At 37.2% G+C, this 4818-nt stretch overlaps 1 non-coding gene across 1 annotated transcript; it reads right to left on the bottom strand.

Annotated features, from left to right (window-relative positions):
* Positions 1-4217: 4217 nt before the first annotated feature.
* Positions 4218-4324, bottom strand: LOC141616364 (small nucleolar RNA R71). Its single transcript, XR_012530716.1, has one exon. It is a non-coding gene; the product is annotated as a small nucleolar RNA R71 (small nucleolar RNA).
* Positions 4325-4818: the final 494 nt, after the last annotated feature.

The raw sequence follows: 4818 nt of genomic DNA, 5'->3' as shown, positions 1-4818 counted from the left end.
TTTGATTGTCATAGAACCTTCTTATCGGATACACATCTACAAAGAAGGAATAAAAAAGCTTTTATTAAATGTAAGGAGGTGCTTGATGATGCTCTGGATCGGCTACCAGGGGATGAGTTATGGGAGTTGATATGTAATTTGCCATCTACTGTTGATGGTACTGAAGAAGAGTTTAAAGAGTTGAAGAAAAAGAAGAGCGGTTGGTTTAAAAGAAGCATTTTTTGGGACCTTCTGTATTGGAATATATTGTTACTCTGGCACAACTAGGAGGTAATGCACATAGAGAAGAATTTCTTTGAGCAACTCATTCATACGATTATGGATGTAGAAGGTAAATCCAAGGATACTATTGCTTCAAGAAAAGATTTGAAGAGATTTTGTGATCGTCCCAAACTACACATTCGTAAGGACGGGTCTAAGCCGAAAGCTATTTTTACTCTTGACAAAGCTCAAAGGAAGGCATTGTGTCCGTGGTTAGGAAAGTTGAAGTTTCCTAATCGATATGCATCCGATTTCAAACGTTGTGTTGATCTTAAGAAACTAAAGTTGCAAAGTTTGAAAAGCCACGGTCTTCATGTTTTCAAGGAGCGCTTATTACCCGTTGCATTGAAACATCTCCTCCCAACTACCGTGTAGAATGCAGTTACCAAGATTAGTCAATTTTTTCGAGATTTATGTTCTTCAACCATATTGGTTGATGACATGATTCGTCTTGAAGACCAAATTCCAATTATCTTATGTAAACTTGAGATGATCTTCCCTCCTTCATTCTTTAATTCCATGGAGCATTTACCGGTCCATTTGCCTTATGAAGCAAAAGTTGGTGGGCCCGTCCAATATAGGTGGATGTATCCATTTGAAAGGTATGTAATAATAATTAACTGGTATTTTAATAATAAATATTATTCATTTATGTATTTTATTCTAATAATAAAGAAATAACTTCATTTTAATTACATGTATAGGTTTTGTAATCATTTGAAGTAAAAAATTGGTAATAAGGCTCGGGTTGAAGGTTCTATATGCAATGCGTATTTAACGGAAGAGATTGCAAATTTTTACTCTCTTTACTTTGAAAAACATTTAGAAACCAAAGCAAAGAACTTAAATATTGATAAAGCCGATGAAGTGGACACAAGTGTACCCGAGTTTTTTCAAACTCATGATGACGAAGGTGAAGGAAAAGTAGATCTATATACTTACATATTCATATATGTTATAATTTAATTTGTCATAAAATTAATGATTGATCTTATGCATGCAAACAATAAAACGAAATATGGAAGAAACATTATCCTTACATTGGATGTTTCGGTTTTATGGGCACAAGAGAGATCACCTTTCTCTCTTGTTCTTGTGCTGTCCTTTAATGGAAGAACTAAGATCCAAGTGTAGGATCTCTCCCAAAGCTTAATACCCAAGGCTTACTCTTAATTAAAATTAATATTATAAGAACTAGTACAATATTAATCTTGTAGAAAATTACCCAAAAATATTATAAAACTCTTAATATTTTCGGTTTTTGGGAGAGGAAGAAGGAAGCTTATTATCTCTCTAGAATTCTTATTTTAGATGAGTGAATGAATTAGTAAAACCAACAACTACTTTATTGTGTAATTAGGTAAAATATAAGAGAAAACCAAAGAGGTTTTCCTCTTGAACACCGGATGGAGGAAGAGGGGGGAGGGAGCCAATGCATGCACTTGTTGCTCTTCACAATAAACAATAGGGTTGCATGGCTAGTGTAATTGATGTGACCATAATTAGCGCATATTTAGCCCCCGAATTAGCCTTGTTCCAATGCTTTTTAGTGCCTATTTGGGTCATTTCTTGTCTTTAGTTCTATGTTTTGCATATTCTTTGAGATTTTGATCCCTTGGTAGGAAAGGAGTAAGAATCTTGCATTTTCATGGCAAAACAAGGCTAAATTGATTGTATTCAATGACCAAGCATCAAGAAGAGACAAGACTAGAAGGCCTTTGTACATATCATAGTAGAAGAACAATGTTGAGAAAGGATCCTTGCGTCCCCAAGGAAATCCCCAAGGAATTTATGAAGAAAAGGGAAGAAAAGAAGAAGAATTAACGCTGACCAACAATCCGAACGGATTGCAGACAATCCGTCCGTCCAGCCTCAACAATCCGAGCGTCCCTCCTTGGAATCCGCTCGGATTCCCCCTCAACAATCCGAGCGTCCCTCTCCTGAATCCGCTCGGATTGCACCGCCCAAATCCGGCCGTCCCGACTCTAATCCGCCCGGATTCCTGCACAGCACGGATTTCATTCTTCAAGCTACGAAAAGAGAAGCCCTTCTCTCAGAAAATACCGGGTCCTCCTTGCTCAACTTAAAAAGTGTAATTACTAGTTTGGCCCTTAGTTAACCCTAATGCATCCTCCCTAATTTTCACTATAAATACCCCATTAGTCTAATTAGAGGAGCATGTTCTTCTTATCAATATTTAGAGTAGTTAATATCAATCAAATCTCTCTTCAATATTGTAATCAAGTATTAATCAAGTTTTAATCCAAGTTTTAGTTCTTTAATCTCTCTCTTGTTCTTCCTTTATTTTGGGTAATTAGAAGATTATTGGGTTTATTGGGAGATTGACAACCTTCCATCAATCATCAAGTTCTTCTATTATTCTTTGCATTATTATTTCGGAATCATTAGTAGGTATAATCTCTTAATCCCTTTTTAATTATTGCTAATTACTTTCATTTATTTATCATGTTTCATATTGTTGGTATGATTGACAACCTTGCTAGCATGATCAACATGATAATGAGTGAGTAGTCTCTTAGCTAGGGTTTAATGGGTGATTAGGGGAAACCATCATGGGAATGATTCATGCTTAAATTAATATGCTTTCATATCTTATTTGCTTGCTTGTTTTGATCTTAATACATGCACATGTTATATTTGATGAAATGCTAAGCCTATGAATCCTTGCATTTACTATCATCTACTATCCTTTCAATGAGACTTGTAAGACATAACCCAACTCGAGTCTTGTTAGACCATGCATGTGTTGAGTAGGAAAGATTAAGTCGACTTGTAGGTGTTGTACAATCTAATCGATTCGGCTCCGGGACCCAAACTTTCCTAGGATTGTAAGATATAACCCAACTCAATCCATCACAACAATAATTGCTTGCTTATAATTTGAGAACATGTTTGTATGATCATATCCCATGATTCCCCTATGAACCCATGACACCCTAGTGCCTTTAATCAATTGTTTACACCCCTTATTTTATTCATCTTGCTAGTTTATTTTCATTGTTATTTTAGTTTAATGACCTTCTAGACCAACCCAATTTGTGACACCCCCTAGACACTACTAGTTACAATAGAATTCTCATTTCAATACCCGTCCCTTGGGATCCGACCTTTACTTGCCTCTTTACTAATTGTAGAGTTGTTTGTGAAGTATAAATTGTGTTTTGTATCGACCATTGACCAACGACCACATATACATAATTGTGAACACGAAATGGCCTAGATCAAAAATGGCGCCGTTGCCGGGGACGGTGTTTAATTGATTTAAGATTTCTTTTTATTGCTATTAGTTGTGTCTTTCTTCACCTTGGGGAAGTAAAACTCCTCAAGGTTTGTTCTAATTGTTTTTGAGTTGTTTGATATTTTGCATGTCTAGAAGGTTACAAGGTGATTAGTTACCTTTTGACCGTGAAATCGAAAGAACCTTGACGAATAATAGGAGACTTGTTAGGAGGAATTTGAGAGGTGTTGGTGAAGTTGTTCAACCCACTAGTGAGTTTGTCAATCCTTTCGCAATAGAAGGAGAAGAGAACCCATTAAACAATACCACACAAAATCCACCTACAATGCCTAAATTCTCGTCACACTCTATACCCACCGAGGAGAATCTACCAAATGGTACTCCTACACCACATTATCTAACCGGAAATTTTATTGCCAAGTCCGCCTTCATCCAATTAGTTGAGAGGAGCCAATTTGGGGGGATGCCAAGTGAAGACCCTCATTCTCATATGGAAACCTTTTGCGACTATTGTGATGCTATCTCTCAAACGGGCGTGACTCAAGACCAAATTAGATGGGTCTTATTTCCTTTTTCCTTAATCGGCACCGCAAAGCAATGGTTGAAGGGCCTTGATAAGGCCACCCTTGGAATAGATTCTTGGAAGAAGTTAGCTCTAGCTTTCTACAAAAAATTCTACCCACCGGAAAAGACCAACATGCTAAGAGCTCAAATTACGGGTTTTAAGCAAAGGGATGAAGAATCTTTGTATGAAGCTTGGGAGCGGTTCAAAGGTATTTGTCGCTCATGTCCTCACCATGGACTTAGCGAATGGTTTTTGGTACAACAATTTTGGAATGGTTTATATGAAGATTCAAGGAACATTCTCAATATGGGATCAATTGGAATGTTCACCGAAGTTGTTGACAATCAAACATGGAACAAGATTGAGGAAATGGCGGTCCATAATTCACAATATAGTAGACCTCGCAAGGCTACTAGAGGAGGAAAGCATGAAGTGGACTCCGTTACTCAATTGGGTGCTCAACTTAGTGCTCACATTGACACAATCAACTTGAAGTTTGAACAAGCTATGGCTAGACTTGAGGAAAACTCAAAATCAAAGCATCATGTCAATGCCATGACGGCATCCTCATCAATCCCAAGTGGGATATGTGAGAATTGTGGAACTTTGGGTCATGACCCAAGTGAGTGTAGGGGAACAACCGAACAAGTTAATGCTTTCCAAGCTTACAAAAGTGGTACCCCTTATTCAAATTTTTACAATGAAAACACCAAGTTCCATCCAAATCTCTCAT

Source organism: Silene latifolia, chromosome 11, assembly GCF_048544455.1.
Source record: "Silene latifolia isolate original U9 population chromosome 11, ASM4854445v1, whole genome shotgun sequence".
NCBI classification, from domain to species: Eukaryota; Viridiplantae; Streptophyta; class Magnoliopsida; order Caryophyllales; family Caryophyllaceae; genus Silene; species Silene latifolia.
This window is presented reverse-complemented; position numbering and strand designations above follow the sequence as displayed.